This window comes from Rhinolophus sinicus, linkage group LG09 (genome assembly GCF_036562045.2).
Source record: "Rhinolophus sinicus isolate RSC01 linkage group LG09, ASM3656204v1, whole genome shotgun sequence".
NCBI lineage: Eukaryota > Metazoa > Chordata > Mammalia > Chiroptera > Rhinolophidae > Rhinolophus > Rhinolophus sinicus.
This window is the reverse complement of record NC_133758.1, coordinates 24778645-24790506: the sequence shown is the minus strand read 5'-3', so window position 1 is coordinate 24790506 and position 11862 is coordinate 24778645. Positions and strand designations below refer to the sequence as shown.

Genomic DNA, 11862 nt, shown 5'->3' with positions numbered 1-11862 from the left:
AGGAAAAAAAAAAAGGAAAGAAAAGCACTAGAGTCTCTTCCCTTGTCTATTAAGATATATATGTGTGTGTGAGTGTTTGTGTGTGTGTATGTGTGTGTGTATTACTTTCATTAAGTGCCATTAATAATCAGTTTAAATTTTATTAATCACTCCTGAGCTCTGAGTTTATATACACAGTCTGAAGTAGGCATTTGCCTTTAAAGGAAAGAAGCCCCCCAAACACTTTATTTTATTGATTGCCGTGTTTCAGATTCTATTTTGCATTTATGTCACCTGTTAATGTGTATGGATTCATAGAAATGGTCATTGAGGGAAGTGCCCTGGTGGGTGTCAGAAGCTCAAGGAAGCAAACCTATAAAGTAGCATTTGGTTTCTCAGATAATGGTGCCATCTTCCTGGCACTGATGGAGATGATGAAATATTCATGAGTTTCTTAAAGGCTTTTGGAAAGTGTGCTGGAATGGAGCATTAATGAGCCCATCTTTTCTGGTTTCATACCAGGCAGGGACTCTTAAATAATTAAGGTGTGACAAGCCAGAGTTTACACAGGAGGAGGTGGAGAGAAGCAGTCCTTAAGCATTGGAGATGTTCCCCTGCCATATTGAAACAAACACCCATCTGGTCCAAGCCCTCTTGCATTCCCTGGAGTTTTCTCTTTAAAAACCTCATGGCACCCAGTGATTTGAATTGTTTTGATAAAAACCTGCTGAAGGAATGTTGAACTACTTCAAACATGTTCGGAAATCATTCAGTTAGCTTTTACTGCATGTGAACAGCACAGTCTTAGGCATAGGGGAGAAAAAGGGGACTATTTTTCCTTAAGATCTGACTTCTAGTAGTACCCCCAGAGAAATTGGAAAGCTATGGAAAAAATTACTCTGTGTTCAATTGTTAAATTGAAGGATTTTTAAGTGCTCAAGGGAGAGATACACTGAGCACTGTTGAGTCAAGGAAGTTTTCACAGAACATGAAGGACTTACATTGGACCTTGGAGGAGATATTAGACTTACATGAACAGAGGAGAAAAATAAGGATTCTTAAGAGGAATAAGAAAAATGAACAAAAATACAGAGAAAAGAATGCACAAAACATAAAAATAGTGCAAATAGTCTGTGATGCCATAGCCTCAATAGACATAGAAAATAACATTCTTATATTCACACACACACACACACACACACACACACACACACACACACATATACATAGAAATGGTCATTGAGGGAAGTGCCCTGTTTGGATGTCAGAAACTCAAGGAAGCGGGGGGGGGGGGGATATATATATGAAATTAGCCTATGTCCTAAAGGGAACATTGAGGCTTGGGGGCAAAGTTTTGGCTCACCACAATGTTCAGACTCTCTGAACATAAGGTGGCTTCCCAGGAGAGGCTGACTCAGTTGCTCAGCAAAGGAGACAAATTGAACTCTGAGGAGTTTTTATGTGTGTGGATCTTTCATATCAGATCATGAAAGCAGACATTTTCACAGCTTTATATTAAATATGCAGAATCTCATGGTTCTTTCATAAGAGAAAATATTCATGCTGCTTTCCTTGCTAACCCATACATTATCCTCAGAGTTTTCAGTCTGTGGCTTTTTCTGAAAGGATGGGCTTTGTAGATATTTAATAACTGTATTTGCTTGTTTATATTTTTACTTTCACTTAAATACCTAAGCACTCACTCTGAACACATGCCTTTAAAAACCTATCTTTCTCTCCCTCTCTTTGGCTTACAATCTAGTTTAAGAAATATATAAATATGAATATTTATACCAAAATTAACTCAAAATGGACCAAAGACATAAATATAGGACCTAAAACAATAAATTGCATAGAAGAAGTCATAGGTACTAAACTTATGGATCTTGGTCTTAGATTTATGAACTTGACTTCAAAGACAAAGGCAATAGAAGCAAAAATAAATGAATGGGGCTATATCAAGTTAAAAAGCTTTTGCACAGCAAAATAAACTGTAAACAAAACAAAGAGGCAACCAACCAAATGGGAGAAGATATTTGCAAACAATACCACCGATAAGGAGCTAATATCCAAAATATATAAAGAACTCATACAACTCAACAACAACAACAACAACAACAAAACAATCCCATTAAAAAATGGGCATGGGCAGAGGATCTGAACAAACACTTCTCCCCAGAATACATGAAAACAACCAACAGACATGAAAATATGCTCATCTTCACTGTCAGAGAAATGCAAATCAAAACCACAATGAGATACCACCTCACACCTGTTAGAATGGCTATTATCAACATGACAAGTAATAACAAGTGTTGGAGAGGTTGTGAAGAAAAAAAGACCCTCACACGCTAATGGTGGGAAGGTAAATTGGTGCAGACACTATAGAAAACAATATGGAGGGTCCTCAAAAAATTAAGAATAGAGTTATCATATGACCCAGCAATCCGTCTTCTAGGAATCTACCCCCAAAATCTTAAAACATTCATTTGTAAAGATATATGTACCCCTATGTTCATGGCCATATTATTCACACTGCCAAGACATGGAGACAACTGAAGTGACTTTTGATAGATGATTATATAAGGAAGATGTGGTACCTATATGCAATGGGATGTTATTCAGCCAAAAGAAAAGCTAAAATACAGCTATTTGCGATAACATGGATGTATCTTGAGATTATCATGCTAAGCAAAATAAGTCAGACAGAAAAAGAGAACCATGTGATTTCACTCACATGTGGGATATAAAACTGAAAGCAGCAAATGAATAAAGATGAACAAACAAACTAAAACACATAGACACAGACAATAGTTTATTGGTTACCAGACGGTAAAAGGAGTGGGGATGGGAAGGTAGAAAAGGGTAAATAGGTCAAATATATGTTGATGGAAGAAGATGGGTGGTGACATTGGGTAGTGAACACACAATGCAATATACAGATGATGTATTATAGAAGTGTGCACTTGAAAACTATGTAATTAACCAACATCATCCTCAATAAATTTAATTTAAAAAAGAATATTTATAAACAGTTATCCATAATTTCCCAGTCAGTGAAATCACAGCTAATATTTTTGTGAATTTTCTTTTAGTTATTTTACCCTGTATGGCATATATAAATATTTATTTGTTTTCTTATTTAATACAATTGTAATTCTGCCAAATATGCAATTGGTATCCTAATTTTCCCTTTTACATTATGTTAAAAAATGTGTCTTATATCAGCTTCAAAACGTACTTAATCTTCATACAACATATTATAATTTATTGAAATATTTCTTATTTTTGAATATTTAAATGTTCTAATATTTCATTATTGAAATTAACACTTGCATAAACATCATTCAAAGTCAATCCATAACTCATTGCTTATTTTTATCAGGGTAAATTCCCAGATGTGAAATGTCTGGATCAAAATGTTATCAGCATTTTTAGTGATTTGGGCACATATTTCCAAAATATTTTCCTAAAAATACCAATTTGTCATCTATTCAATGTATGAGAAGGCACATTTATTTCATAAAAGATTACTTGTCAACTTGGATATTATATTTTAGGAAGATCTTTGCCAATTTTATAAGTAAAAATAATGGCATTGTTTTACTTGCATTATTTATAAAGTTAAAACTTTTCTTTATTTAATGGAAATTTATGTGTGTGTGTGTGTGTGTGTGTGTGTGTGTATGTATGTTGTTTCATCATGACATTTACCCACGTTTCTTTTTTTGTGATTAGTCTTTAGTAACTACTAACAGCCATTAGTATTTTAAGGTTCTCATAAAATTTCTAATAATGATAAATTTAGTCTGGAGATTAATGAAGAATTATAGCCAGGATTTAAGAGCCTAGGGAAAGAGCCTAGGATAAGAGCATCATTCCCCATGGATATAATTTCACTCCTTTACTTTTTTCTTCTTCCCCTACAATCCTCCATGAAGTAGAATAATTTTTCTTTTGCTAAGCTATCAGCATAAAAATCTTGTTTTCCTCTGTTTTTTCTTATCATTCACAGCTTTAAAAAATAAGTATTTTCTCAAGCAAAAGAAAGAAGGGCTCTGACCTCATAATGCCTTGCACATTTGTTTTTAGAAAAATAACATCTAACTTATAGAGCTGGGGTGAGAGAATCTTATTATTCTAGAATTGACTGAATGATTCATCATTATGCAGCAAAGAAAAATAATAGTCTTTCAATGTTAGAAGAGTTTATATCTAGACTCAAATAAGATCCCCAATGGACCCAATTTAACAGCATTGTGGTTATCTAAACATCTCATTATACGAAAGTTGCCAATTGTCAGTAATATCTGAGGCCCAGGAAAGAAAGACTGTTTGGCATACAACTCTAAATGAGTTTCCTCTGTCTTGGGGTAACAAAAAGTGGCCTTGGTTTTAGTGGAGGGACCAACCATTTGAGTGGTATAGATACAAAGATCCCACAAATGTCACTACTTCTAAATGCCCACTGCCATTGGGAATGCCACAGCAAATACACAGATGAAAATGTAATCACATTTATGGGAAAGCATACGAGTACACAGGAAAAAACAAACAAACAAACAAACAAAAAACAGTATATTGTACCTTCACCAAGACCAAATTAACCTAAAGGAAAATTCACTCTAAGGTGAGTCAATCCTGGAATCCAAATAAGGAAAAATACATTAGTGACAGTCACTCTGCTCATGGGTTACACAAGCAATTTTTTTTTTTTTTTTTTTTTTTTTAGAACTTATACTTTTTAAATTATTATTATTTTATTGGGGAATATTGGGGAACAGTGCCCATCGGCTCCAGGGCCCATCAGCTCCAAGTCGTTGTCCTTCAATCTAGTTGTGGAGGGTGCAGCTCAGCTCCAAGTCTAGTTGCCATTTTCAATCTTAGTTGCAGAGGGCGCAGCCCACCATCCCTTGTGGGAATTGAACCGGCAACCTTGTTGTTGTGAGCTCCTGCTCTAACCAACTGAGACATTTGGCCACACCCACAAGCAACTTTTTATAAGCCAGTTTTGTCAATAAGGCAGGCCCAAGGCCAGAATTGTTGGACAGCCTTCTAATGTGGTACCTGCATCTATTGTGAGGCAGTGGGAGAGCGCTGGTCCAATAGTTGCAGTTAATAGTTAATGGTCATTGGCATGTAGCTCTTGTGTCCTCCTAAGCTTGAAATAAGGCTGCTCTTGACCCTGAAGTTGCTTTTCTCCATCCCTTTGCCTTTATTCTATTCTATATCTGCTTCCTCTTCATTCCTGGCTTTTGCCCAAATCCTCATTTCTTTACTCAGGGTTCACCCTTGCTTGACTTGTACTTGTCTATCCTAATATTGCTCAATTTAGTCAACTTGATCAGCCTTCTATTTCTTATTCACAAGCTAGATATCTGGCTGCACACATCATATCTATTAGCCAAATCTCTCAACTTTCTCTTCAAAATGTCTCTGGAACCCAATTATTTCACAGCACCTCCACTGTTGCCAGTGTCATTTAAGCACCATCATCACTTCCCTGGTTTGTTTCATATTGTCCCCGAAATGGTCCCTTTGTTTCCATCCTTGCATCTTGTGACAATCTGTACAATCCTTACCTTCCTGACCTCATTTTCTGTTAACCCCCATCATTCTACTCCAGTCACAGTGGCCTACTTAGTATTCCTCAAACTTGCCAACACTACTGCTGTATTAGTGTCTTTGAAATTGCTGTTCCCTCTGCCTGGAAGCTTCTTCCCCAGAAAAATCTCATGATCATTTTTTCATATCCCATAGATATTTTATCAGGGATTTTTTTCTCTGACCTTCTTATATAAAACTATACCCCATCTATCTCTATCCCCTTTCCCTGCCATCATATTTTATTGTAATACTTCTCATCTTTGAACAGAGCATGTGTTTGTCTCTTCTAGAATGCCATCTCCCTGAGGCCACAGATTTTTATTTAATTTGTCCTACTTAATCTCCCAGGGTTTATAACAGTGGCTGGCACAAAATGGCCCTATAATAAATAAGTAATGAATGAAGGATGGTGTGAACGAATAAATGAATATATAGTCTTTCTACATGTGTCTTACTTCATTGTATTGAAAGTAATACCTCTAGATCCCTCAAACACTTAAATATTAAAAGGAACTTTCAATTTCATTCTCAGTCTAGTTGTCCAGAAAGGAAAATACATATGTAAGACAATTTGCTATATACAAAGTCACCAGATGCCTAATAGGTAAAAGGAGTTTTTCTGGGATGATATATTTATTTACTCATATCTCATTTTATTCCATTCCTTGAGGCAACTCAAAAAGATAAGGGAATGAAGTTAGTAGTGAAGGAAATGAACAAATGGAGACCAAGATCAGGAAAGGATTAAATTAGTACATATCACTGCAGGCAGAAGTTGCACATCTCGCTTTAATTACCCCAGTTTAAGAGCAAAGAGGGAACACAGATCAGCTCAAGAGTCAGTGTTCATGAGGACAAACAAGCTGATGCAGGAAATAGGAGTATTCTTTTTATTTTTTTTCCATTTACTAGGGCAGTCATTTTTTAAGTTGTATTTTTTATTTTCTTCTTTCTTTTTTTACAATTTTATAATACATCATCTGCATATTGCATTGTGTGTTCAACATCCAAAGTCAAGTCTCCTCTGTTACAATATACTTGACCCCCTTAACCTTCTTCTACCTCCCTCAACCCCCTTTCCCTCTGGTAACCACTAAACCATTGTCTCTGCTAATACGTTTTTGTTAGTTTGCCTTGATTGTTCATTTGTTGCTTTCAGTTTTATGTCTCACATATGAGTCATATGGTTCTTGACTTCCTTCATCTGACTTATTTTGCTTATCAGGATATTAAAGATCCATCCATATTGTTGCAAATGACAGTATTTCATATTTTCTTATGGCTGAGTATTATTCCATTGTATATAAGTAGGACTATTCCTTTTTTTATTTTTTTAAATTAGTTTCAGGTGTACAAAACAATATAATACACAGTTATCATTTATATCCCTCACACAGTGATAACCCCTCTCCCCCCATCTACTACCCCTCTGACGTCACATACAGCATTACATTTCTACTGTCTCTATTCATAATGCTGTACTCCACTTCTTGTATATATATATATGTATATATACATATATACATATATATACATATATACATATATATATATACACACATATATATATATATTTTTTTTTATTGCAGTTCACAGTCAGGACTATTCTTTATACTGAGATATGTGACACATTTTGTGTTGATCAATTTCCTTTAAAAATGTCCCTTTGCCATGTCTACTGAAAAAAAAAAAGACTTGAATAAAGGGAGGAGATACCAGAAGAACACTCTGACTTCCGGCAAAATACCTGGGAATACCAACTATGTGATTTCTAGCATTCTATACTTTTCCTTATCAAAGTCTTTTACATTGCAAGTTCTTGCATAGTTTTCTGTTTTCTCTGCCAACTGGTATGCTCCATGATAGCTATTAAGCTAACTTTTATACCCCATTGCCTGATGCAGTATGACATTAATAAATACCGGGGTTGCCAAAAAAATGTGTACACGTGACTTGTATTCATCTTTTGTTATTGGTATAAATTGACTATTAGAATTTTAGTACAGTTTTTTTCCTTTCTTAAAACGTGTGTACACTTCTTTTGGCACCCTCTGCATGTGGGGATAAATGAATGAATGAATGAAGGTTAAAGTAAGAGGATATAAACATTTTAGGGCTGAGATATGGTGCTTATTGGAGCTGGAATAAGCGACAGATCAGCTCCAGCATTAAGGGTGGGTATATCTACGTGTTACAAAGACTAGGAATATACTGAATAAACATCAGACGATCAAATGGCTTTCTGCTCTGTAATGCAACTCTGGCCAGCTGGAGGGAAGCTCTTATTCTAAAAGTCAGTATGTTGATGTGGCAGATTTTAATGAAAAAATTAAAGTTACTAAACATTGTTCTTAAATTCCGTGAATTCTTGGGCACACTAATGTACTCCAGTTGCTAAGTGCTACCTACTTCCAGAAACAGTATCTTTGGCCTTAGGATGGGTATCTGAACTTTAACCCTGACTTTTGCCCTCTGCCTAGCTTTAATTTTGATCACTTGTGTTATTCATGTATTGATAATATACTTTTTAGCAAGAATTTTCCAGATATTTGGGATTAAGTGAAAAATAGATCCACAACCTGTCCTCACATAGCTTGAATTCATAGAGTAGTGGGTAAATAAAGTTGAAAATTTGAAAATTTCTTGTAGTTTATTGGACAATTTCTTGGGAAACCCAATGGCTTTCTAGTCAGTTGCCTGTCTACAAGGCTGACTATTCAGTTTCTACTTCAAGCTGCTAACTCAAACTAGAGCATTACTTTCCTCAGGGTCAGTGTATCATATCAGGCCCCCCTGGGCTCACCCTGAGAACCAGCCCTCTCGTCAAGTGTATTACCAGGCTGAGGATCATTTCAGGCATTCCAACCACTGTCCTACTCTAGCCCCTTCCCCAACCCTCCTGGTCTGCTTTTTCTGTTTTTAATTTTTATTAAATTTATTGGAGTGACATTGGTTAGTAAAATTATATAGGTTTCAAGTGTATAGTTCTATCACATAAATCCTATATATTGCGTTGTGTGTTTAACAGCCAAAATCAGTTGTTCTTCTATCACCATATATTTGATCCCTATTTCCCTCTTCTACCACCTACCACCCCGCTTACCCTCTTCTAAGCATTAAACTATTTTCTGTGTCTATGAGATTTTTGTTTGTCTTGTTCATATGTTGCTTTCAGCTTTATATGCCACATGTGAGTGAAATCATATGGTCTTCAATAGCAAAATTATGCTATTTTGCTTAGCATAATAATCTCATGATCCATCCACGTTATTGCAAATGACACTATTTCATCTTTCCTTATGGCCAAGTATTAGTCCATTGTATTTATGTACCACAGTTTCTTTATCCTGTCATCTATCGAAGGACACTTCAGTTGTTGCCATGTCTTGGGCACCTGGTCTGTTCTCTCTTATTGCTGCATCAGACAGTATCATGTACTGAACCCAAAAGACAGAATTAATTCAGCAGAACTCAGCTCTAATACTCATCAGGAATATGACTTTGCAAAATTATATAACCTCTCTGATCTACAGTCTGTAAATAGGAATAATACACCTTCCTCTAAATTTTCTATGAAGGTCAAAGATAATTATATATTATTCTATCACAATGCCTGACATAGCGACTCCTGTTTTCTGTCTCAATTCTTGTGAACATAGATATGGCTGGTAAACTATACCTGAAAGGAAGAAGTAGAAGCCTAAGAAAACTAAAAAAGAATTCACTGAATTTATAAATTGGGGTGATTCTGCTGGACAATACCCTTAAGTAAGTTATTGAAAGCTGTGATTTATCAGTAATATTTGGGACAGAATGATCTATCCTTTGGGAAATGTAGACAATGATATAGTTTTCATAATCACTTTTGTTTATTATCTTGTATTCATTTCACACTTCAAAATCCAGTGACCTAAATTCTAGATAGGAATAAATTTACAATAACTAAGAACCACCATGACTATTAATTATTTTGAATTCAATTCTATCAAGGGCTTATTAACCTATCTCTGTATAGCACTCATGTGAAATATTTAGCAATTAAATATAAAATTATATAATAAAAGCTTTTCCAGAAAGGAAAAATATATACAATTTCTCCTTTTTCTTTGAATAATGCCAGTTTCTATGTATGTATTTTTGAATAGCACTGAAGTTTGAGGTACCATTGTACTTTTTAACTGTTGATTTGCATTCTAAATCCTTCAAGTAGTATAGTCTGAAGTGGCAATTTAGTGATATTTTTATTCAGTCAATCCCCCACACTTGCTCCCACTTGCTATTCCTGAGGCTATGAGTCTTTATTAAGGTTATAAAATGCTTCGACCTTCATAAAAGGCACAGTGACTTCCCTTGAGGTCCAAAGCATTAATGATGAGGTGAAATGCAGAATCATTATCTGAGGGCAGCATCTCTCCTACCACAGAAGCTATTCAAATCATCCGATTGAAAGGCAAACCTATCCAAAAGCTAATAAAGAATTCTCTCTGGCAGTTAAATATTGGGCAAATTGCTTTTCAACCTCTGGTAGGATGTTAACTGGGTGACAGCTAAATGATGCTGCTGCTTCACTGTATTCCACCCCTGTATGCTGGGTAATTGATGGTCTTTGGGTCTAGAGGTCAAAAGTTGGTGAGTTTGCAATGAGAAACTTCACCATGGAAAAGGGCCAGTGGTGTGTTTATTTCTTGCCATTGTTTCAGCACTAACAGCTCTAAGAAGAAAGCCATGCTTCATTCAGGGTTAGTGTCATATTTGCATTCAACTGTTCATGAAAAGTTGTAAGTGCATCGGTGGAAAATTAAATGCTGACAACATGAGAAAATGTCACTTCTGTGAAAACCAGCTTATAAAGAGAAGGTCACCCCTTCTTCCCTTCTAAGACAAAGCAGTGTGCACCGACGAGTATGTATGTCATACCCATAGGCGATGGTGGTGACAAATTAGTGTTTCTAGCAAAACAAATCTGTTTATTTCATCCAAGGTTTGAAGAATGTGTTACAAAGAGCTCAAATATTTGAGAGCTGGAAAGGCCAGTTTTTACCCTACCCTCAAAAATATAAATTTACTCTTTTTTTTTTTTTTTTTTTTTGCATAATAGAGGAAGGATTTCTTTATGAATATATCAATATTCAAATACCTTTATGTTGATTAGCATATTTATTATGAGATAGGTGTTCTTCTACTTCTGTTGAATGACATAATGATTTGATATATACTATCAGAAAGACAAAGAATGGCCTAGTTAAAAGAGATCTAAAAAATCGAGTTCATGGGTTCCCTTTTAGTTCATGAGTTCCCAGAGGACCACCAGTCCATAAAGGTGGAAATGGAGATTGATAATCATTTTAAATATTTCACAAAACTTGCTAGAAATCATATATTTACTGGTTGGTGTGAGGATCAACTCTGTTTTTGATTGGTTTGTTATCAACTAAGGGCACATGTAACACTCTTATCTGTGTCCTCAGTGCTATTGAGAAGCTCTGGTTGGCAGTCAAGTAACTTATAAGAAGTACATTGAATCTGAGTTTTCTGTTCAAGCTAGAGTACTAAACTTAACCCTTAGTAATTATGCAGTCCCTGATACTGTTGAAGCATTTTCTCATACAAACTAGGCATTAGAGCATAAAAACAGCACTGGTGTTTGCTTTGGCAACACACATATTACAATTGGAATGATACAGAGAGATTAGCATGGTCCCCTAAGCAAGGATGACAAACATATCATGAAGCATTCCATATTTTTTAAAGGAAAAGCTATTCTAATAATGGACTATTCTTATACTAGAATTTGCTAACTTGTAAGATGGAATCTTCCTCACTGCCTTTAAGACACTTGGGCATTGGTCACTTGTAAGAAATTGAAACTTTAATAATTATGGCAGCTACACTAAAAAATAATTGTACTGAAATTTACTTGTCTATCTTCATATGGTTTAAATTTTTAAATGTTTGTGGAAAGACACTTTTGAAGGGGGGACAGAGGGATGGGCAATTTCTTTTGTAAGTGTAAAATAAAGAAGCACACGTTGGATGCAAAAAAATGAAGGAAAAAAAACAGCACTGGACTGAGAATCTGGAGACCTAGCTTCTGGTAATGACTCAGTATCTATGACAACTTTAAAAAATTGTTTTATTTATCTAAGTTTTAAATTTCTAATCATACCAGATAATCTCCAAGGCCTCTTCTAGGTTTTAACTTCAATAATGGAGTTATTTATTCTGGGACTTTGGGCATATTGAAAGTAGGAGATCTGCTTCCTAAAGACTCAGCAA

General features: G+C 35.3%; 1 non-coding gene across 1 annotated transcript; it reads left to right on the top strand.

Annotated features, from left to right (window-relative positions):
* Positions 1 to 11226: 11226 nt before the first annotated feature.
* On the top strand, positions 11227 to 11332 carry LOC141567060 (U6 spliceosomal RNA). Its single transcript, XR_012489456.1, has one exon. It is a non-coding gene; the product is annotated as a U6 spliceosomal RNA (small nuclear RNA).
* Positions 11333 to 11862: the final 530 nt, after the last annotated feature.